At 39.0% G+C, this 24,239-nt stretch overlaps 1 long non-coding RNA gene across 1 annotated transcript in view; it reads left to right on the forward strand.

The window, feature by feature from the left end:
- The first annotated feature begins 5,400 nt into the window (after positions 1-5,400).
- LOC110596295 overlaps positions 5,401-24,239 on the forward strand; it is a 173,864-nt gene continuing 155,025 nt past the window's right edge. Inside the window, exon 1 of the long non-coding RNA XR_002482377.1 lies at positions 5,401-5,471. This is a non-coding gene — a long non-coding RNA (uncharacterized LOC110596295). The remainder of the gene's footprint in view (positions 5,472-24,239) is intronic.

A 24,239-nucleotide genomic window follows, 5' to 3' on the forward strand; every position in this document is an offset into this window, starting at 1 on the left:
TCTTGGAAGTAGGCTTGCCGTCTGTAGTTGCTCATTGGCAGGTCTGGGGGAGAGGGATTCACATAGGCCAACTAGTTGAGGGTTGTAGCACATATGAATACGGGTAAAACAGATGTGTTCAAAAGAATGGAGGAAAAAGCAGAGGAAGTGCGGAAGAGGTGGTGCCTGTGATATAGATGTCAGTGCTCGCTGTCTCTATTTCTTCACCTCCCACTCATTTTTAAACCCACCAGAGTTAAGCTTTTTCTGAGTAATAGCTTTATTGAGACATAGTTTACATACCATAGAAGTCATCCTATTAAAGTATACAATTCATTGTTTTTGGTGTATTTACAAAGTTGTATAAATATCACTAGTATATAATTTCAGAATATATTCATCATCCCCAAAAGAAACCCTGTGCCCATTAGCAGTCACTCATTATTCCTCTATCACAACCACTAATCTCCTTTCTTTTTCTATAAATTAGCCTATTCTGGACATTTCCTATAAATGGAACCAAGCAATATGTGGCCATTAGTGTCTGGTTTCTTTCACTTAGCATACAGCTTTCACTTAGAATATTTCATTCTTTTTGTGTGTGTGTGTGGCCAAGTCATATTCTGTTGTCTTGATAGACTACATTTTGTTTGCCCAGTCATCAGTTGATGGTCATTTAGGTTGTATATACTTTTTGGTGCTTGTGAATAATGTTGCTATAAACATTCATGTATAAGTTTTTGTGTGGATATATGCTTTCAGTTTTCTTGGGTATATAGTAGGAGTAGACTTCTGGGTCATATTATAACTCCAGCTTTAACTTTTTGAGGAACTGCCAAACTTTTCAAAGGACTTGCATCATTTTACATTTCCACCAGCAGTGAATAAGGGTTTCAACTCTCCACATTCTTGACAATACTTGTTATTGTCTGTCTTTTTTATTATTGCCATTCTAGTGGGTGCAGCATGGTATCTCAATGTGGTTTTGATTTGGATTTCCCCAATGACTAACGATGTTGAGCTTTATTTCATAGGATTTTAAATTTCATCCCCCCAACTTTACTGCAGCCAACTCAAACTTTCAACAATGTTTGACAACTGTGTTTGACAATGTTGATGATACCCTCTTTGAAATTACTTGTCTGTTTGCATCACCCACTGGAATGTAAGCCCCATGGGGACAGGAGCTTCGCCTTGTTCATCACTGTATCTCTGGTTTGTAGAATAGGATCTAGCAATAGATATTTTTGAATGAATGAATGTTATGTTTTATAAAAATATACACAAATGTTATGTGAGTAAAAACTGGAGACTCCATAACCAAATAAGTTTCTGGAATGTTGAATTAGACAAACTTTTTTTTTTTTTGAGTTGGAGTCTCACTCTGTCACCCAGACTGGAATGCAGTGGCCATTCCGGCCACCGCAGCCTCGACCTGCTGGGCTCCGGCGATCCTTCTGCCTCATCCTTCCAAGTAGCTGGAACTACAGGCATGCGCTACCATGCCCGGCTAACTTTTTTTTTTTTTTTTATTGTAGAGACAAGGTCTCACCAAGTTGCCCAGGCGGGTCTCAAACCCGTGGGCTCAGGCAATCCACTCACCTCAGCCTACCAAAGCGCTGGGATTACAGGCTGAGCCACCGAGTCCGGCTGAATTAGACAAACTTAAACAAAAATCTTTTGTGTGGGACTGCTCAGATACTTTATTGTGCTACTGAGTATTGTGAAATTTTATTTGACTATGAAAACTTTCATGGTATGAAATATGTCACAGAACTTTTAAAAATACTTATCTAACTCAAGCAGCTAAATTGCAACTCCTAGCAAAATTGTAGAGTGCTTTATTAAATAGATGTTTTGTTAGCACTCAGTAAAGCAAGTTGTGATCACCACAGCTTAATATAAAATCACTAAGAACAGATTATGTCAAATTATCCCCTGCTTTTCTATTCATAGGATTTTTAATCAGAATGCCGTTATGTTGGAAGGCCATGGTGATGGATTTCTTCACAACAGTGAGATTTTGAGCTGGTTTTATCATGATTTCCCTGTTCTGAGAAGTTTCCTGTTTTGTCAGGATCCTGTGATCAGTCTGTCACTTAAGTCTTTATGTCAAGAATATCAGGCTGAGTTGAGATCTATACCCTTGGGAAAAATCACCTGTACAGTGAGCTATTTACGGTCTTTATTGTTAGAGTAAATATCAAGTGGTTACCAGTGGTCAAGAGTAGCTTTTCTAGAACTTGGTGGTAACATAGCCTATAGAGGTAGCCCTGAACACTAGCAAAGTTAAGGAGAGCAAAGTTAAGGAGGCAGGGGATAGGCCTGTAGCCAGGAGGTTGCCCTAATGTAGGTTCATAGCCAACTATATGTTAGTAGTGGGTAGTAACAGGTATGTCCCTAAGGATATGGCAAGGCAGGTGGTCAGAGTACAGGAAACTAGGGAAGCATTCAGAAAGAGGTCTCCACATGTTGTGTGTGATGGTTCACACCTACAATCCCAGCTACTTGGGAGGCTGAGGTGGGAAGATCGTTTAAGCCTAGAAGTTCGAGGCTGCGGTGAACTATAATTGCCCCACTGTACTCTAGCCTGGGAGACAGAGCATGACCCCATCTCTAAGAAAAACAGAGAGAGAAAAAGTGTAGGAGAGAGGAGAGGGAGGGGAGAAAGAGAGGAGTCTCCTCATAGTACAGTAAGGCAGGCAAAATAGTGAGTGACCTTGGTGCCTGCATCAGTGCACTTGGCAAGAGGGAGGTCAGGAACTAGATGGATAGTCTAACCAATGGCTCTCAAAGTGTAGCCCTACGCCAGCAATGCCAGCAGCACCAGCAATACCTGGGAGCTTTAAGCCGGGCTCGGTGGCTCAGCCTGTAATACCGTGCCTTTGAGAGGCTGAGGTGAGTGGATTGCCTGAGCCCGCGGGTTTGAGACCTGCCTGGGCAACTTGGCCAGACCTCATCTCTACAATAAATCAAAATGAGCCGGGTGTGGTAGCGTGTGCCTGTAGTTCCAGCCACTTGGAAGGCTGAGGCAGAAGGATCGCCAGAGTCCAGCAGGTCAAGGCCGTAGTGGCCGCTCCCGGTCTGGGTGACAGAGTTAGACTCCAACTCAAAAAAAAAAAAAAAAGAAAGAAAGAAATGCAAATTTTAGGACCTGCAAGTCTGTGGGGTTTGTTTGTTTGTTTGTTTGTTTGTTTGTTTGTTTTTGAGAAAGCAGGATTTATTGAGAGGACAGAAAAGCTCCCACAGTGGGAGGGAACCCGAGGGGGTTGTCTCAGTCTGTGTTTTTCACAAGCCCCAGGTACAGGCAGAAGTTTGAGAACCACTAGCCAAAGTGACAGAAACAAACTTTGGCAAAAGAGATACCTTAATAATGCCCCATTCAAGGAGCTTCTCAAACATCTCTTCTGCTGGTGTAGGAATCAGTCCCTGAGTGTGAGGTCTATTTGGTCTATAGGTCAATTTTTTTTTTCAATTATTAGAGTAATTCTTCTACAACTCCATGAATTGGGCACTTACTGTGTGCAAAGCTGCATGCTAAGCACATGCTTAGCAGATTTGCTTCTCTTGACAACCCTGTAAGTTAGGAATTATTGCAATCCCCCTTATAGATAAGGATACTGAGACATAGGCCTTGTGAAATGAGGTTACACAGTTGGTATGGAGCAGGTCCTGGGTTTGCTTGAGGCAGTTTGACTGCAGAACACTGGTCTGGAACATCTGATTACTAGAAGGTACAAGGGAGATGGTGAAGGATGGGTGGATTGATGGATGAGTGGATGAATAGATGGGAGGAAGGAAGGGGGGATAAAGAAAAGGGGTCAGAAAGAAGGACAGAAAAAAAAAGGAAGGATAGCAGCAGATTTCAGAAATAAAGATTGAATGAAAGCTCCTTCTGAGGGTGAACTATCTCCTTATACTTTTGTCTTTTTTCTGGTCTTGCATTTAAGTCAGTCAGTTCATAGATTTCAATATATTTCAGCCTGGGCCCACCCTGTATGACTTTCTCCTAAGAATTTGATTCCATTGGTAGTTTGTGATTTATTCTTCCTCATTTGTGTTTTTCTCCCTCTCTCCCTATACTCACATAATCTTTGTGACTTAAGTACACAGTTGCCCTAGTTGCGGAGGGATCCATGACTGGCTTCGTCATTGACTGGAGAATATTCTGGCAAAAACATGTCACTCTTTGGAGACTATGTGCTCAGGGGCTGCTTTGAAGCTCCTCTCTGCTTCATTCACCTTGGACTGCCTTGCTCTTGCCTCTGCTTTAATAGCATATCATTTTCCCCTCCTTGTACAGCAAAGCCACAGGGACACTTAATCTTACATTCTCTGGAGGCCTGGTGGAGGCTTGGAGCCCGATCGCAGTAATCAAGAAGGGGTGGGTGTGATCAGGGATGAGGTTTGATTCTTTGCCTGCCTCTCCACATTTAGGCTTTTCATTTTCACATTCCTCCCCATGGTTTGTAATAAACACAGGAACATAGCTCAAGGGCAGGACTGAGGTTTAACTTCAGCTGAGGTACAATAGAGGCTATTTGGAAAGTAAAACTTCCAAATAGCAGTTTAGCCTTGAAGAATATATTGAATTAGATACGCTATGAGCCCTGATTCACAATCTCTGCATAACAGCATTGCTATGTATATTACCTGGGCACTTTGGTAGACTAGAGAAATGGGCTGTTTAAAAGATGAAGTTCACAGAATCAGTGCATGTGCTGATGAAGATTGTGGGGGCAGGAGCTAGGTGCCCTTGCTTCCTGTGCTGATGGCTACTTCCTGTGAAGCCCTGACCTCTCTGAGTATTGATTTCCTTATCTGTAAAATAGAGATTACAGGAGTACCTGCCTCACTCTGTTTTTAAGAGTATTAGATTGCATAATGCCAACCACAGAGCTTCGCTTGCTGTAGTAAGTAAAAACTTAATAAATGAAAACTGTTTATATCTCTATTATATGATTATCATTCAAAGCCCTGATTCTGTAATTTAGCCCAGACTACTTCCTACTCTCTCGCTCATTCGCTTTTTACTCATGCAGTTCTCTGTTCACCAATTCTTATTTCTTGTCAGTTTCAGAGTCGCCGTGGTCACCTTTGAAGATGTGCTGTCATTTCAAAGCACTGGCTAAATACAACGAAGACTGACAACTATGAATAATTCCATAGAACCTCTAAAACACTCTGGCATTTCACTCAAACTCTCATATATGCCACCAAGTTGTTCTCTCTTGTTTTGTGCCTCTCTTTTTTCAGCAGATTTCAGATATAGTTACTGAAGATGAATATCATCTTCCTCTGAAAAATAATCCAGCAGGAACTAGTGTGGAGTAATTGGACTTCATGAGAGCATCACTGTCAAGTCTAAAAATATATGGGGAGATAATCACATTTTATTTTATTTTTTTCTTGTACATTTTCAGCACGTTCACGTCCATGTACTTCCCAGGAAGGCTGGAGACTTTCACAGGAATGACAGCATCTATGATGAGGTGGGTCTGTTCTCTCTGATCTTATTGTTTGATCACAGGGACTGTCAGTATGGTGAAATCCACCTAATGAACCAGATATCACCCTATATGTGGTCTTAAATGGGATTCCACTCGGTATGACTTGAGAAGTGACAGTAGAGGCCAAGGAGTCAAGAATGGCCGTCGTGGGAACCCAAGACAAATTAGTTATAATGATTTTTCTTTTCAAATGAAACCTAGAAGAATCCAAGTGTCCTTGTGATTTCTGCCCTTTCATTTACCAGGGCACTAAATATTTGCATGGAGATATGGTCCAGAGTCTCTTTAAAAGAAAATCTAAGTGCCACCAATGGAAATCAAGCAAATGGACGTACGATTCTTTTAGTCAAATGTTGCATTTAATATTTAAAACACTTTGGAACTCAGCTTGTCTTTTCCAATAGCATTTATTCAAAGTAGAACTTTGAATTATCATGAGCGGAAGCCAGGTTGGTTTGAATGATATAAGTGTAGCCCATGTATCATAAATATTTTAGCAGTTAATTGATTTCTGGATACTCCCATTTAAAGTTATAAATGTGAAACCACTATAAACATAAATCAGCAAGAACCAGGTGATATGTTCCTAGGGTCTTGTCACATGAGAACCTTCAGATGTCCCTCTCACTATGTGGAGCTTATAGCCTATGATGGATCATGGTGGTATAAAACATAAGATGATTTCAAATTACCTACTTATTGAAACCCAGGAGGGGAAAATATATTCCCCACATGTTAGAGCTGATCAATGGTACTAGCACTTTAGAGTGATTGGTTGAAAGGGACTTTGGGGCAACCCCTTTGAGTCTCCTCCCACTGTGGGAGATTCTCTGTCCTCTCAATAGATCCTGCTTTCTCACTAAAAAAAAAGAAAAAAGAAAAAGAAAAAGAAAATAAAAGAACTTTGGGGCTGTTTCTGAATACAACAAGGAAAATTGCTGTGATTCATTACCAATGCCCCTAGTGGTGTCAAATTGGAAAGAGGTGCCATATTTTCCATCTACTTGACATTCCTGTTCTATCTCTTTGAGAATAATATTAAAAATATATTTTTTATCTTGGTTGCTTCTCATGTGGCTCTACCAAACCTACAAATTATCTCTTCCTGAGTTCTAGGGACCCAGATAGAATCCATATACCCTTTTTTGTGTCTATTGGGGTTCTTTGTAGTAATTGAGTATTAAAATGGCAACCCTGAAAATAATGAATGACAGGGTCAATAGTCTTGTAATTAATTTTTCTGGGACTCACTAGATTATGTGACGTGACTGGCTATTATGCTTTTAGGATATTCCTTACTATCTTGTGCTTCCTGTGTTTTCCAAGAGCTGTGGCAGACCTGTGTAGGACGAAAATAGTTTAGTCACTGGTACCTAAGTGCTGATTGTGAACCAGTTGCTGCGAGCCTCAGTTTTCAGGAGGTCCCATCCCTAGAGTTTGTGATCCAGTAGATTGCACAGGCACTCAGGAATCAGTAATTATATACATACAAGAAAATCCCCAGGAGATTCTGATATATAACTAGGCTTGAGAATAGGCTGTCTGCCAAATCTGGGTTTTCCAAAGCCGTATTCCATAGTACTGTAATTTGAACTCATTTTCATTGGACGTAGAATGAAGCTTGGAGTTGGTAAGGGTTTAGTTCACACTGGAAGAAAATTAGAATTATGGAATAATTATAAAGAGATGCAATTTTACAAAATACAAGTACTGATCTTAATAACATAAACTAAGGTTAATAAAATGTTGCCAAATACAGGCTATTTTAATGAATAAATTAGCACATGATTTATATACAAGTGAATACTGCTAAAGTGATATGAAAAGTGCCTGAAAACACTGGTTTCTTAGGCTTAACAGTCACCTTGAAGTCTTGTTAATGTTCCAAATGTGCTCATGACAAGCTTGATGAATACATTTCAGCCCAGTTTAAGACATGATATCTAGTGGCGTGGTTGGTGTGTGGCCTTTCTCCCCTTTCTTATTCTTTTGCCCTTGCATGTATGCTCTGAGGGTATCTATAGCCCTACAGATAAGACAACACATCTCAGGAGAAGTAATTACTATAAGTATTCTTTTGTTTCCCCCCAGTCAATGAGTAAGTCACATGTAACCATTAAGGGAGATTGTGGCACAAGACTAGGAAGAGATTGAACTCTGAAAACAGGCAGAATTAAGTTCAAAACCCAGTGCCACCTACTAACCATGTGACATTGAGCAAGGCACTGAACCTCTGTGTCTTAACTACCTTTTCTTTAACATGGAGATAATAGTACATACTACTTCAAATGATTTTCATATATATATGATATGACATACTGTAGCTGGAAAGCTTATTTGGGACTTGGTACATGCTAAGAATTTTTTAATATGTAGTTTTTCTTCTGTTCTTATTGTTATCATTATTAGTTTATTTTTAAAAATAGCAATAGTGGACAAATGGAGAACCAGATTCAAAGCCAGGTCATTAGATGTTTCCATCCAGCATTCTTTCCAAGGGGTAGATTTCCAAATTTTTCTCTTCTTTAACCACTCATTCTGTTTCATCTTCCTCTTGGTATAAAAATGCTTCTCCAGCTTGAGTACATAATAAGATAGTGTCTAGAAAGAGGCATGAAAAACATGAAGCATCGCACAGGCATTATTGATACAAGATGTAATGTACATTAGACTGAGCGATCTTAATCAGAAATGATGGAACAAGAAGGACGGCATTCTTTATATTGATGGGAGCACTTGCTCTACATTATGCATCTGTTCACGACATTCAACAAACAGACTGCCTTGGAGGGTGGGAGGTGGGAAACAGTAACAGCAGGAGACTGGGTTAGATAAAATGTAACTGTATTTCTCCTGCTGCACACATAAACAATGATGCCTAAAGATGCCCTAGGTTATAAATCAGCCAAGAACAGTGTGTTCTCTCTGGGCCTTCTTTTTTCTAAAAAAAAATTTTTATTTTAAAGATGTGGGGTACAATTCAGGGTTAGGTACACAAATGATCATCGTACAGGTAAAGTTTGGGCCTCACTTTGGTCTCCACTTCACCTGGTTTGAGATCAAGCACTTTTATAGATGAAGTATGCTCCACCACCAGCAGTTTCCCATTACTGTCAATCCCTTTCTTATAGTATTATGATAATTGTTCAGGGTCCACTTATGAGTGGGAATATGTAGTACTCAGTTATCTTATCTGTGATAGATCACTGAGTATTACAGACTCTACGTCCATTCAAGTTGCTGCAAAGTTCATAATTTTGTCCTTCTTTATGGCTGCATAATATTCCATTGTGTATATGTACCACATTTAAAAAATCCAGGCTGCTTTCGATGGGCAGCACAGTTGGTTCTGTGTTTTTGCTTTTGTGAATAATGCTGTAATAAACATGCATGTGCAGGTATCTTTTTCATAGAGTGATTTGGGTTCCTCTGGGTATATCCCCAGAAGGGGGATTGTTGGGTCATATGGAAGGTCGATTTTTAGATCTTTTAGGAATCACCACACTATTCCCTCAGAGGTTGTACTAGTTTACACTCCCACCAACAGTGTACACTTCCCTTTCCCTGTATCCTCTCTAGCATCTGTTGCTTTTTAAGTTATTGATGATGGCCATCCTGACTGGAGTTAGGTAGTATCTCAGTGTGGTTTTAATTTGCATTCCTTTGATAATTAGTGAGGCTGAGCATAAAACCTCAAACTGTAAGAAGCTCAGAAAATGCAGAAGACACCCTTATAGAAATTGGAACTGGCAACCAATTCCTGATCAAAACTCCAAATGCCCATGCCATAAGTGATAAGATAGATAAGCGGGACCTCATCCAAAAAAAGCTGCTACAAAGTAAAATAAACCATCAAGAGAGTGAGGAGACAGCCCACGGAATGGGAAAAGATATTTGCCAACTGTATATCTGACAAAGGCCTAACATCTAGGATCTACAAGGAACTCAAATGTGCTGAAAAGAAACAAACTGCCCTATTAAAAAGTGGGCAAAATATATGAATAAACACTTCTCAAAAGAAACATACGGGCCTTCTTTTAAGAGGAGATAGTGGCAAACTAAAGAAGGTTCGCAAGAAAGGTAGTTTGGTCTAAAAATAGAGATTTGGGGAGTAGTAGATGGTGGGAATATTTTGTCTAGAGAAGGGAAGACTTGTAGAGGGAAGATAGTAACAGAGTCACTGTTTATAAATATGTGAAGGGCTGGCAGGTGGAGAGGTATTAAATATATTTTGTGTGTCTCCAGAGGGCAGATCTGGGGTTATCAGACTACAAGGAGGCAGGTAGATGCTCTACATAATACAGGTCAAATTGAGAAAAACTTGTAAACCTTGCAAGGGGGTGAGCTTCTCACCCCTGGATCTACTCAAACACATTGTAGGTGACTATGATACTTAAGAGGATGACTATATTCCTGTCTCATGGTCCATATGGTTCTGCGGTTCCTGTCTTTACAAATCTGACCCATTTGATCATTACCTTCATTTTCAGATGATACAAGTTCTGAAACAGATAGTGTTTTTTGTTATTAGTATTACAGCATTTGAGAGACCATCTAAGAAAACATATATATATATATTTAGTTCATGGAAATATAAAGTATAGCTCTTTCTTGTCTTACAGGAGATCATACTCTATTGATTTTTTTTTTTTTTCATTCCCAGCCTTTTTGCTTTCCTCTAGCTCAGCATTGCATATTGATGGTTGTTGGGCCTGGCTTGGGCCTCCTGATGTGTGTTTTATTTTTACCTGAAAAGTAATTTTAATAATGTGTTTTATTTTGCCTTTAAAGTATTTTTTAATGAATCTGAATGCTGTTAGGCATGTCACTAATTTTTCTTTTTTTTTTTTTTTTTTTTGAATTGGAGTCTTACTCTGTCGCCTAGACTGGAGTGCAGTGGCTGCTCCCGGTGCTGGGCTCCAGCGATCCTTCCAAGTCAGCCTTCCAAGTAGCCAGAATTACAGGCATGTGCTACCACGCCCGGCTGATTTTTTTGATTTATTTTAGAGATGAGGTCTCGCTGCCCAGGCGGGTCTCGAACCCATGGGCTCAGGCAATCCACTCACCTCAGCCTCCCAAAGGCACCGGATTACAGGCTGAGCCACCGAGCCTAGTTTACTAGTTTTTCTAAGTCACTACAGTTCCCACAGTTCTCTGTCTCTTACCTGGATTGGCTTCCGTGGTTTATGACACCTGGCTGGTCCCTGAAGGCATTTGAGTATGAAATTCCTCCTTATTTCATGGGCTGCTCCTCTTTTCTCTACCACTCAACTGTGCATACCATTATCTGAAACAGGTTTCACACCCCTGCCTACTTATTTCCAGTACTATGGCCCTGGATGAATTCTTTAGCTTCAATGGCGGGTCCTACCCATCTCCCCAGCTCCTGTAAATCTTGTCTCTCCCATTGTTTGCTTTTGTCAAATATATCACTCTTATTCCCACCTCTGGGCCTTTGCATGTGTTGCCCCCTTTGCCTGTAACTTCTACCTTCCTCTCTTTCCTTTCATGTGGCTTCATGTTTTTATTCAAATCTCAACTCAGAGTCATCTTTTCAAAGAGTCCTTTTCATTCTTCTCTGGCCCCATCTAAAATAGCTAATTCTTTGTACCCTCCACAGTAACTCTATCATATTACCTTGCAAATTTCCTTCTTAACATTTACCACACTTGACATAATTTATTATTGTTTAGTGCCCGCATCCCCCAACTATGGTGTAAAGCTTTGAGAGCAGACACCTAAGCTGGCAGAGTTGACCTTCAGTGAGTATGTGTTAAATGAATGAACACATGAAAGAAAAAGATGTTGAACTAGAAGACTTGAAATACCCTGCCAGTTCTACCACAGTTTAAAGGGAGAGTATATCTTGCCTTTCAGATGATCAGTTCACGAACACATAACTACATTGGGTGAGATTCTGACATGGTGCTATCACCCATCTGAGGTTAATTTAATGGGGCATTGATGGAACAAAATCCTTTGGTTAGAAATCAGTGTTCAGAAGGCTGAAAATGTGGCACCCAGAAAGCCTTGGAAAAGCAATTATAGACCTTGTCTTATTGCTGAGCAAGTCTGTGTCAAAGTTAATAACTAACTTGTCCCCCCTCAAAACCTAGATTTGTGTGCTTTTAACAAATACAGATGCAAGGTTTGCTGAAAGCAGCCTTGAGAGCTACACTTCCTTTCATTTAGACATTGGTGATTATCTCTGAGTTTATCTTTAGCTGCTGTTCCTCCAGTAATATGTCCTGGACTTGTCTTTATGCATTTGGTCACAGTTTGTCTTCCCATTTCAGAGGATGAGGCTCTGTTCTGTCTCTCAAAACTGAGCTCGAACCCCACCCCTTTTAAAGCAGAATCTCTTTGAAAGCTCTTTCTTTACAGTTGTCTGTGCAGATCTTATTTATCTCTAGTTCCCAAACTCTCTCTACATCTGTGTTCTTTAAATTTCCATGAATTATATGAAGCCTTCTCTGAACTCAATGGGCCCTCCATTATCTTGACAAGTTGATGAAGATTATGATAATGACCCAAATGGGTCCTTGGATAAAAGAGCATGTATAGTTAGCATGGGGGAGGGAAACACCCATTGCCTAATGTCACATCATCCCATTAACTCAGTAAGACCCTAGCTGTGTCCCAAATAAGCAACTCTCATAACTGTATTGGACAATTTATCAAATGTTTATGGGTGACATTGAATGGTTGTGATTGTGCACTGTATATAAAACCCATTACTGATGAAGGAAGTGACTATTATTAAAGCAAATGGGAATAGCAATCAGCAGTTGGACAAATTCAACCATGAATTTCATAGACAGAGCAACCGTAAGTTCAAGCATGTCATGGGAAACAATTGCTTGGCTTAACACCACTCATGAACAAAATCAATTTGCTAAAATGCGGGTCATTTGGCCCTGAGGGCTAGAAAGAACCATTATATTGCTGATGATATTTATTGTTGAACTTGGATCTCTTTCACACACCATTTGACAATGGGCTCAGCGTCCATGGGTCCCTGGTTGACTCTTCAAAAAGGAAAAGAATGTTTCAGTGAGACAGTCAATTAGCTTTTTCTTTCTGGATTCATTTATGTCCTCCTACTGAGTAGTAAGTTTCTGAGTTTTTGAGAATTTTAGAATGAGAACTTTGGTATCTCTCATCCAGAATAACAACTTCATAGATTCTTCTAAATTCATAGGGACTTTTAATTCAAGGAGTCTGAATGTGAAATAACCAACAAATAGACATATAGGAATGCTAACTTAGTGATCTGTGACTTTCAATACTCTATATCTGTGAGTGCTCTTTAGCTATTTATTTTAATAATAGGAGAACTGGGTAGGCATCTGGTTTACCCTGTCTGATGGCAGATTATTACTGAGTTTAATCTCTATGTTCCTTGCAGGAGAGAGACATAAACTTAGCAGAAAATCATTTCTCTGGTTAAAAATTATTTCTGCTCATTTTTCTTATTGAATACTTATATTCATATGTAGCAAGGTGGAATGTTAAGAAGTATAGAGGGCTATAGTGGTGGTAATGGTGAGCTGGGCCCTCCAAGGAAAATCATGAAGTCATTGTACACTAAAGAGGAAAAACAATGGAAGAAGGTAGAAGGGTGACTGATGATGAGGGTACAGGTATCTAGAGGATGAGTCCCAAGGCAAAGGATGCCCCCTCTATTGTTTTTCCAAGAGTTTGCTTTGAGGAGAGCCATCCTAGTTTTCTCAGAATTACTCTCTTGTGTTATTTGAATATGTTCAATTGCATGTTAGTGACAAGTAACTAGAAAGAGTTAATTACATGTCATTTTATCCATAGTAACATCACTTTATCAAACCATTCCATGAGGTTCTCCCTCATTATTTCCTGATAGGGCTCTGTTGTGCAGAGTCCTATCTGCTTGTGAAATCTTTCTCCAAAACAGACATATTCCACTAGAAAGCTATAAGGTGCTTGCTAGTTAAGGAGGGAAAGACATACCTGCTCTGAGGTGTCCTTGTTACTGATAGCCATCTGTCTTCCTACCTTCTCACAATTCTCTTATCAGTCTCACGGTGACTGCTGCAATGGAACCTCAGTTTAACTTCAATGCTGGCAAAATGGACCATTTGGTTGTTTAAAAAACAAAAAAAGCTTAGGTTTATATTAAAGATTCTTGCAATAGCTATTAACACACAGTCACTTAAGAAAAGTGTCCACAACATCAAAAAGGGTACCTGATCTCAAACCAGGCGAAGTAGGAACCAAAGAGAGGCCCAAACTTTACCTGTGTACGATGACCACTTGTATACCTAATCCTAAATTGTACCCCATATCTTTAAAATGAAATAAAAATCTTAAAAAAGAAAAATGTCCAAAAAGTTTTGATAGCTTTGGAGACTTGACTTACTAAAACAAACTACCAAGATCGAGACATTTTTCCAAATCTATTTTATTAGAGAATTGAGAGTATAGGAAACAGGTATAGGAAAAAAAAGCTATTAGAATAATAAATTAAGAGCAGAAATTGATAAACAAAGCAAGAAAAAAGAGATATGAATTAAATATTAACACATTACCATCAATATAAATCATAATGACCCCAAAGAGAAAAGCACCCAAATATTTGATTTGATTTCTCTTTTAAAGAAGAAAATAAAAATGAACAAGAACTAGCGGAGAAACAAAAGATAAAAATTAACACAATTTTAAAGTCCCAAAGCATTTGTAAAAATATTCTTTACTTTTCAGTTATCATCTGTAATTCTTTAGGCAAAGGCATGATTCACTTAATTCAAATAACCTTTATAAATAAATTGCATTACCTCTTAGCTTGGAGCATGATTCATTCACGTGTCACAGGCCATCAGAGAGGAACCATGAGGCCTCTGATTTATCTGCTCAGCAAAGGCACACAGAGTCCTGGAAACACAGCTGGATGTTTGGATTACCAGCATGGATGCTGGGATTGTACTTTTGTCACTTCCAGGTGATGTCTACCATTGATGTCCAATTTGGTAGCCACAAACTGCATGTGACCAGTCTAACCTGAGATGTGTTGGAAATGTAAAATCACATTGCATCCAAAGACTTCTACAAAAAAGAGAATGCAAATATCTAATTAACAATTATTTATATTAGTTGCATGTTGAAATGATAATATTTTGGTTAGACTGAGTTAAACATTACATTACTAAAATTAGTTTCACGTGTTTCTTTGCTTGTTTTGATGTGGCTACCAAGCATTTTATTTTATTTGTTTAAATTTTTTTTTTTTGAGTTGGAGTCTCACTCCATTGCCTAGGCTGGAGTGCAGTGGCACGCTCATGGCTATCCCAGCGTCAACTACTGCCAAGCATTTTATTTATTTAGTAGTTATATTTTATTGTTTTTATTTTAAAGATGTGGTGTACAATTCAGGGTTAGGTATACAAATGTTCATTATGCAGGTACCCTTGTTGATGAGGTATGCCCCTCCCTCCCCTGGCAGTTTCCCTCAACTGCCAATCCCACATGCCCCCTTCTCTGGCAGTTTCCCACTACTGCCAATCCCTTTCTTATAGCATTATGATAATTGTTCAAGGTTCACTTATGAGTGAGAGCATGTGGCACGCTGTTCTTTGTTTCTGTAATAGATCACTGAGTATGATAGACTCTAAATTCATCCAAGTTGCTGCGAAGTCCATATTTTTGTCCTTCTTTATGGCTGCATAATATTCCATTGTGTATATGTACCACGTTTTCAAAATCTAGTTCAGCTTCGATGAGCAGCATGGTTGGTCTCATGTTTTTGCTATTGTGAATAGAGCTAAAACAAACATGTGTGCAGGTATCTTTTTGGTAGAATGATTTGAGTTCATCTGGGTATATTCCCAATAGGGGGATTGCTGGGTCATATGGAAGGTCAATTTTAAATAACATCTGTAACTTGCATTTGGTTTCTACTGGATGGCACTGTCTTAGAACACTTTTAAGCTAATTTAGCTTATTGGCAAGCAGCTCTCTGTGGAAATTGTCAGGATCTCCGCCACTTCCCCAATTTAGAAAAGCAATTTGAATGATGCAAGATTTCCCTTCTAATCAAGAAAAGGGTGATATACTTGCATAGCTCTAAATTCTACACATTGGGTCAACATAGTGATTTATTATAAATTATTTAATGTTGAAACTGCTATTTAAATATCAGTATATCTCATGGTTCCCATATTTGAAATGGAGAGAAAAATATTCAATGGTATTGGATTTATGGAGTTAAGTTAGTTGTCATAAATAACTGTAGTTCTTGGTCTTTGTTCCCTGAGAGAGAACTAACGATAAATAATAAAATAATACAATTATTATTGTCATTTAGTAAGCATTCACAAAGAGCTGGACTCTGTGCTAGGTGCTAAACATACATTACTTTAATTTTCATTAACATGGCTGGGTAGATATTATTAATCCTATTCAGTTGAAGCTAAACCTCACAGGAGGTAAATGTCTATCTCAAGACCTTATAATCACCTCATGACAAAGTCTGTTTATATCAAAGACTGTTTGACTACAAAGCCTTCTCTGTTTACTACCCTTTGCTTTGGACTGAGAAAAATGTTATACTTCAATTTTATGGAAAACTCAAAGATAATCAGAAAAGTGATTCTCTTAGAAACTGTGTTTTCCAGAACCATATCTCAAACTAAATTTCAAATTATTTCCAGATCCCTGTTCAACCTCTGAGTCATTTACACACACACACATACACACACACACACACACACACACATGCACACACACACACACACACACTCACACACCAAATCTATTGGTCCTGGACACACCACTGCCAATTTTTTCTTTTTTTTGCAAAGAAAGAAAACTTTATTTAAAAGTAAATTAGAGAGAGAAAGGGAAAGGAGAGAGAAGATTCACCTCCTCAAGGTGGGGGAGGGGACCACACCACTGCTAATTAAGTAAGACTTACGGTGAAAGAAAATGGCATTTACAAAGTTAGACATTTTCTCTGCTTTTAGAATATGGTCCACTAGTCCCCAAGTAGGCATACCTATAAATTCTTTTTATAGTTTTTTTTTTTTTAACACAAGGTTGTCATCAACACACTCCAGCCAGGCTTCCACAATTCCCAAGGTCATCTTTTTTGTGCTTGTTGTGTCCACTGAACCTCTTAAATACTTTTGTATGCCATAAAGTGTATTCATGTCATGGTAACACACTAAAATATTTAAAAGAAAATTGCTTCTTTTTGTCTAAAAAGAAACAGTCTCGCTTACAATTCTTAACGGACCATAAATAACTTCTAGGCCAGCTGCACCAGTACTTGTTGGAAATCCTTCTTAAATTGGTAGTAACTAAAGAATTCATAGAAAATTCCCTTTATACTGAAGTGAGTCTTGCTCCAACATAGTTTTTTTTCTTTTAAAAAATATTGTTTCTTATTAGAAAACTCTTCAGAATTACTGAAAGGACATTGCACAGTTGAGTCAAATTCACGCATGAACTTTTAGCTGGCTTCTTAGTCTTGGCCTTACTAGTGGATGTGAAGACTGAGGCTGATTAGCTCTTAGCAACCTGAAATAAGCAACCCAACTTGTTTTCTTAAATAATTTTCCATCCACATGGTGTATCTACCATTTCCTTTTTGCCCCCTAGGGCATTGGAATAGTTTCTTCTTTCATGTCTCATCTCAAAATCAAGGGCAAGAGGAGTTTGTTGATCAGGGATAAGACTGAATAACATTTCTTGAGAGAGGTTGGGAACATATTTTCACCAGTTGGAGACAGTCTCAAATGGAGAGTAAGAATATGATATGATGATGACATTAGCATGCTGATGAGTTAATGCATCCAGTGAAGTTTGGTACAGGGCATTCAGTTCAATTCACTTCCATTAGATGTGGAAACTGGGTGTAGAGACACCCATTAACTTTCCTGAGGGGACACACACACACACACACACACACACACACACACACACACATGCAGAGAAAGGCTGGGATTTATATTCAGGCTGGCTGGCTCCAGAATCTGGGTTCTCTTTCACCCTACGGACTCTATGAACTCCCAGTGGTGTCTTATTCATGTTAGTCCTCTCCTCCTAACACACAACAAATCCTGCTAGCTAATAGAGTAGTTTCTCAAGAAACATCTGTCGGGCTGAATCTGGTATGCCCCAGCCCTCTGCATTCAGAGCCTAGTTCTCCCATCCTTCAAATCAATGGTTTTTCTTTGTTAGTGGAAAGTCCCCCCCACTTCTTGGGCACCGCCTGCCTTTCTGTCAAAACCTCTTCTCAAAAAATAACTCATATCTCAATTATAAAAACAATAGTTCACATTGTTAACCTTCTTGCAATGACAAAGTACTTTTCAAACTAACAAAGCCTGTTGGGGAAAGAGTGGGACTTTAAAACTGGAATATCAGCTTAGAGGCACAGTGAGATTTTGCTGGTAACTCTAGAATCAAAACACAAAGGCTAGCTCTGTCTCCTGTATCCATTTCTAGAATCTCCCTGAAAATGAACGTAATAAATATCTCCCTTCTCCCCCTGAAAGCCCCACCATCAGTCTCCAGGATAAAAAATCCAGGATAGACTGATCCATGTGCACCTTCATATTTGGAATTGTGTCAACACCCTGCCCACAGAATACTAGACATTTCTGTGTCATCCCCCTAGGCTCAAAAATGCTCTTATCCATATCATAGTTTCCAAATTACCTCAGAGTATGTGTGAGTATATGTCTATAAAACTTGTATAACTGATCTAATTAATTTGAAAAATCTAAACCTGGGAAATAATTTAAATGCCAAATAATTGAGGTATATATTGTAATACTATATATTTATATATGTAGAAATTACATGAGTTTTTAAAAATAATTTTAACAACATAAAAATATTGGAATATAACATTGAATGAACCAGGTGCCGTGGCTCACGCCTGTAATCCCAGCATTTTGGGAGGTGGAGGTGAGAGGATTCCTTATCCCAGGGATTCAAGACCGGCTTGGGCAACTCAACAAGACCTTGTCTCTACAATAATCAAAAAAACTAGTCAGGTGTGGTGGCACATGCCTGTAGTTCCAGCAAGGAGGCAGAAGGCTTATGTGACTCCAGCAGGTCAATACTGCGGTAGCTGTGAACATGCCACTGCATTCCAGCCTGGGCAACACAGTGAGACTCTGACTCAAAAAAAAAAAAAAAAAAAAAAACTGAATGAAAGAAGTGACATACAATCTGAGAATAGGATGGAAGTATATGCACCTTTGCAATGAAAAGGGACTATGGCTAATGTAAAGAACACATTAGGGTCACTTTTTAAAAACAGACATCCTGTGTTCTTTTTCACTCATTGGCAGAGGCCAACATTTACTGGTAGTTGTTTGGTGAACCTCAAGAAAGAAATTGACTTTAGTTTTGATAAAGACCTCATGGGAAATACTTGTGTGACTTGTGTGTCACCTATCATTTAAGCTGAAATACCCAGAGAAGTGACTTTTTGGAGATTTCTATTCTCTGACTTGTTAGGAAAAAAAAAAAGCTCTTCAGGATAAAATTTTGCTGAAGTTCCTGCTTTGAGAAGCAAAGGAAGGGATACTCGTGCTGATGTCATACTCTGCTATCTCATGTTCCCGTTCATTTTATCTTGTCTCAGGTTTTTTCTCAATCACCACATCATCTCTTATTACACATGAGATTCCTTTGAGTAGCCTGTATTATAGTTGTTAATTTCACAGTCATCCATTTGACTATACAAAATGAAATATTCTTGACGCCCAATGTTCAGTTTAATTTCTACCTATGATAGCAAACCATTTCATTAGCACAGAGCCAGGTTTCACTCATCAAGTTCAGTGCTGTCTCAGTCAGTTCAGGCCTGTAATTCAGTCTCATTCTTGTTTATAACCTCTCAGTTCAACATTCTGCATCCTGTGGGCTTTATAAGCAACATGTCATATAGGGTCAGAAGGGATTATGTGCTCCCTGGCTGTTGTTTCCTTGGCATCTGGTTTCCAAGTAATCTGTCTTGCCTGGTTCTTGTGTGTATCCTTTGTCCATGCTGACACCCGTAAGGAAGGCAATCATCCTTTGAGGGATGGTGACCTTTGACCCCAACATCCCTGCCGATGTCCATGGTCCTGACATGGCATCTTGTCATAAGCACCTGAAGGGCGTTTACTCTATGGTCTTTGCCAACTTTTTAGTGTTCCTCCCATGGACTGGGAAAAGTGTGTTTTTACATACTTTCTTAATGCCTGCAGGAAATGTAGGCCTCCAGCAGACATTCGTGTTGCTGCTATAATCCTTCATCATTCTCTTTGCAAAGCTATGCACTACCAGAATTCTGGATATGAAAAGCAGAATGCAAATTCACTACATTCCTAAATCCCCAAATTCAGAGGGAAGGTTATAGCAAGTCACTTGTGGAAGACCATATAATGGCTTCCCAGCAGTATCCACATACCAATCTTCAGAACCTATAAAAATGTTACAAGGCAAAGAAGAATTAGAGTAGCAGTAGAATTAAGGTTGCAAATCGGCCAGCTATAAAATAGGGAGATTACTCTGGATTATCCAAGTAGACCCAAGGGAATCACAGGGGTCCTTAACTGTGGAAGAGGGAGGCAGAATGATTCGTGTCAGAGCGAGGCAATATGAGAAAGACTCATATTAGTCACAAGTTAGTCATCACTAATCTTAAAGATGGAAGTGAGCCATGAACCAAGGAATGTGGGTGGCCTCTAGAACCTAGGAAAGACAAAAGAGCAGATTTCCCCCTAAAGTTTCCCAAAAGAAATGCAGACCCGCTGACACCTTGACTTTAGCCATTAGACCCATTTTTTGGACTTCAGACATCCAGTGCTGTAAGAGAATACTTTTGTTTTGGTTTAAGCCACTAAGTTTGTGGAAATTTGTTATAGTAGCAAGTAGAAAATTAACATATCACCAAACTTCAGGATTCAGCTTGAGGGCTGGGAGAAAAGCAGGGGTAGAGCATGCCATAAATTGGTGTACATGTGCACACACATGCATGCATGTGCACACACACACATGGTGTACATGTGCACACACATGCATGTGCACACACACACTCTTTCTCTCTTGCTTAATCTCTCTTAACTTTGTCCATTTTCCAATTTGAAACTCTTTTCTAACATCTAGGGGTAGGCAAGTAGAGCTGTACTGCCTCCGTATTCCTGCATGAGTCATTTCTTTCATACTGGGGCAGTGCCTTTTGCAATTAGAAGCTAAGTTGGTGAGTGCAGGAGACTACTGCTAAGCAATAGATGCACTTTCCTTTAGCCAGGAAAGGATCAGAAAGGAGATAGCACACAGTGATGACTTTGAGACATCAGCCTGCCTCATACAGGTAAGAAATGAGCGGGAGTGGCTAGGCTAGAGAGCAGAAACCACTAAGTAACATGGTATGGGGATCTCTGATAAATGGCTGTGGAAGATCAGGGAAGGAAATGACTACCTGACAATGGGGCCCTCAGAAAGGCCTCTTGTAGAGACTCAAGTCCTCTCTCCATGTCCGCTCTGCCTAAGGCTCAGTTTCCCTATCTTTAAACTGAGAGGTATTCATCTTAGTCGCCTCTAAGCCTGCTTTCAGCTGTGACACTTTGTGATTCTATGACACTAAATAGTTCAACTGAGAAAGAATCACTTGCCCTAAGGACTTCTTTCCTTTGATTTCCATGTGAAGGCCACATTAACATAGCAGAAAAGATATTGACACTGCAGCTGACTTTTAAAATTCACTGAGAATAGAAGATAAAACGAAAACACACCAGATGGAATGTGAGCTCCCTACTATTTCAAAACTTAGACATTTCCACTAAATGTTGGCACAAACTTAAATATCATCTTGAATGCTATTTACAGTTTTCAAAGTGACAACAGTAGTATCTTTCAAAAGGAGGAGAGACTATGTGGAGAGTGATTCTAATATCTTTGGAATGTTATTTTGTGGATGGAAATATTAAGGGAATAATCAGTCAGATATGAAAATAACAGGCCGGGGGAATTGTGTAGGCAATTGAGACACAGAGTAACTCCACCAAAAGTGACTGGACTTCCAGGATCCGAATCCCAAGGGACACTCTGAATTTGGCTAATCTCATGCAAATTCAGTAAATAAGTTTTGATGTTTATCATTTTTAGGGTTCCTTGGGTTACAGATCTTGTTTAAAAACCTTACCATAAATTGGAAACTTTTAAGGGGGAAATTTGTTAACATATTTACACAGAAACTTTAAAAATTTGTATTAAGTTTTAGGATTTTTTCGGGTCAAGTTAAGAGGCCACAAATTACTAAGACTGATTTGTGCAAGAAAGTTTATATATACACATATTCTCTCTCTCTCTCTCACACACACACACACACACACACAATCGAGGAATTATGTTCATGTCCTTGGAGCTCAGGGTGTCCACTCCAGCTCCAACTCTCCACATCTGAAGGCATCATGCCATTTAGTTATTCTCATAGAGAAACTGTCAGAGACACATGATATCAGAATATACAAGGAGGGGGAACTATCCACTAGATAAGATAGTGAGGTTCATCAGGGATCCAATAATTTACCATGTCTGATACCCGAATCTCTCACCTTTTAAATTAAAAGTCCAATCCCAGAATCACACAGTAGCTTTAGAAAACTGGCCATGGTTTTACAAAGCACTGTTATTTGCTTTTTTGTGAATTGATTTCTAATAGTTTATTACCATGTAATACCATTAAAAAACAAAAACAAGTATCTTGAAACTTACCCATCACTAATATTTTTGGTTGCTAAATGTCCTTAAATAAGATGTGAAAGTTGAAGTTTTTTGTTCTTCTTAATCAATGGAAAAAGTTACAGATTTGAGTTTTCTATTGTCTAATATGCTTTTCATGATTTTTTAAAAGTGCAAGATGGCTAAGACTGTGGCTTTATAATATCTAAATAAAAGTTTGAAATGAACAGTTTTTGAAGACTGATAGTCAGTTGACTCCAGAGTGGTTGAAAAAAAAAATTTTTTAAACAATCTGAATTTATTTGTACTATCATTCGTTTATATCTACTAAAATTGTAAATGTCCTCCTTGCACACACCTATAAAAGACTTACTACTTGAGAGGCACTAGGTTAGATTTATCTAGACATTCAAATTCAAGAGATCATTTGCTGTAACTTAATGTATCTAATCACAGAGTGCATCTCCTTCTCCTAGAAAATGCCCCTCCTCTGTACACCTCTACCCTTATTGACAGCACCCTCATTCTTGACAGTCCAGACTAGAGAATATGGGCCATCTCCAGTACATTCTTTTTAATTAAAAACTTTTTTAAATTTTTTTAATTTTAAAGATGTGGGGTAAAATTCAGGTTCAGGTATACAAGCGATCATTATGCAGGTACCCTTGTTGATGAGGTGTGCCCCTCCCTCCCCTGGCAGTTTCCCACTACTTCCAGTCCCTTTCTTATAGTATTATGATAATTGTTCAAGGTCTGCTTATGAGTGAGAATGTATGGTACTCTGTTCTTTGTTTCTGTGATAGATCACTGAGTATGATAGACTCTAAATCCATCCAAGTTGCTGTGAAGTCTGTATGTTTGTCCTTTATGGCTGCATAATATTTCATTGTGTATATGTACCACATTTTTTCTCTCTTTTAATTTTTTTTATTTTAAAGATATGGGGTACAATTCAGGAGTAGGTACACAAATGTTTATTATGCAGGTACCCTTGTTGATGAGGTGTGTCTCCCTGCCCCAGCAGACTCCCACTACTTCCAGTTCCCCCCACCCCCAACAGTTTCCTGCTACTGCCAATTCTTTTCTTATAGTATTATGATAATTGTTCAAGGTCCACTATGAGTGAGAGCATGTGATACTCAGCTCTTTGTTTCTGTGATACATCACTCAGTATTATAGACTCTGAGTCCATCCAGATTGCTGTGACGTTCATGATTTTGTCCTTCTTTATAGCTGCATAGTATTCTATCATGTTTATGTACCACATTTTTTTTATCCAGTCCTCTTTTGATGGGCAGCACAGTTAGTTCCATGTTCTTGTTACTGTGAACACTGCTGCGATAAACATACATGTGCAGGTATCTTTTTTTTTATAGAGTGATTTGAGTTCTTCCAGGTATATTCTCAGTAGGGGGATTGTGGAAGGTTGATTTTTAGATCTTTTAGAAATTGCCACACTGTTTTCCACAGAGGCCGTGCTAGTTTATACTCCCACCAACAGTGTAGAAGTTTTCCCTTTTCGCTGCATCCTCTCCAGCATCTGTTGTTTTATGAGTTATTGATGGTGGCCATCCTGATTGGAGTTAGGTGGCATCTCAGTGTAGTTTAATTTTCCAGCCCATTCTATATGCTGTCATTCCCCAGGTTCAATCAGTTTTTCTTGCTGTGTCCCTCTCATAGTTATTTGTATTCTTGGCTGGCAGACATCCTTGGACTGTACTCTCCAGGGGTTTTCTGGAGCTTCCCCGAGGCTCACAAATCAGGTCCTCAGTCTACTTCTCTCTTGATTATGAGGGAAATTTGAGAGAAATCCCATAATTTTGTCAACTCATGTTCTTTACCTGATCTGTTTCTGAAGGTTGGGGTGGAAGATTTTGATGTAGCTCCAAATTGCACCTAAGTCATCTTCTATTTTATTTTCCCCCTTCCCCTTCCTTCCTCTGCTCCTGCCTACTTTTTTTTTTCTTATTAGTTGCCTTTGTTGAATTTTATGCCATGGATTTTTACTAAATTGCTAATTTAGAGTTTTCTGGT

This window comes from Carlito syrichta, unplaced genomic scaffold (genome assembly GCF_000164805.1).
Source record: "Carlito syrichta isolate Samal-C Ts95f unplaced genomic scaffold, Tarsius_syrichta-2.0.1 Scaffold308188, whole genome shotgun sequence".
Classification (NCBI taxonomy): domain Eukaryota; kingdom Metazoa; phylum Chordata; class Mammalia; order Primates; family Tarsiidae; genus Carlito; species Carlito syrichta.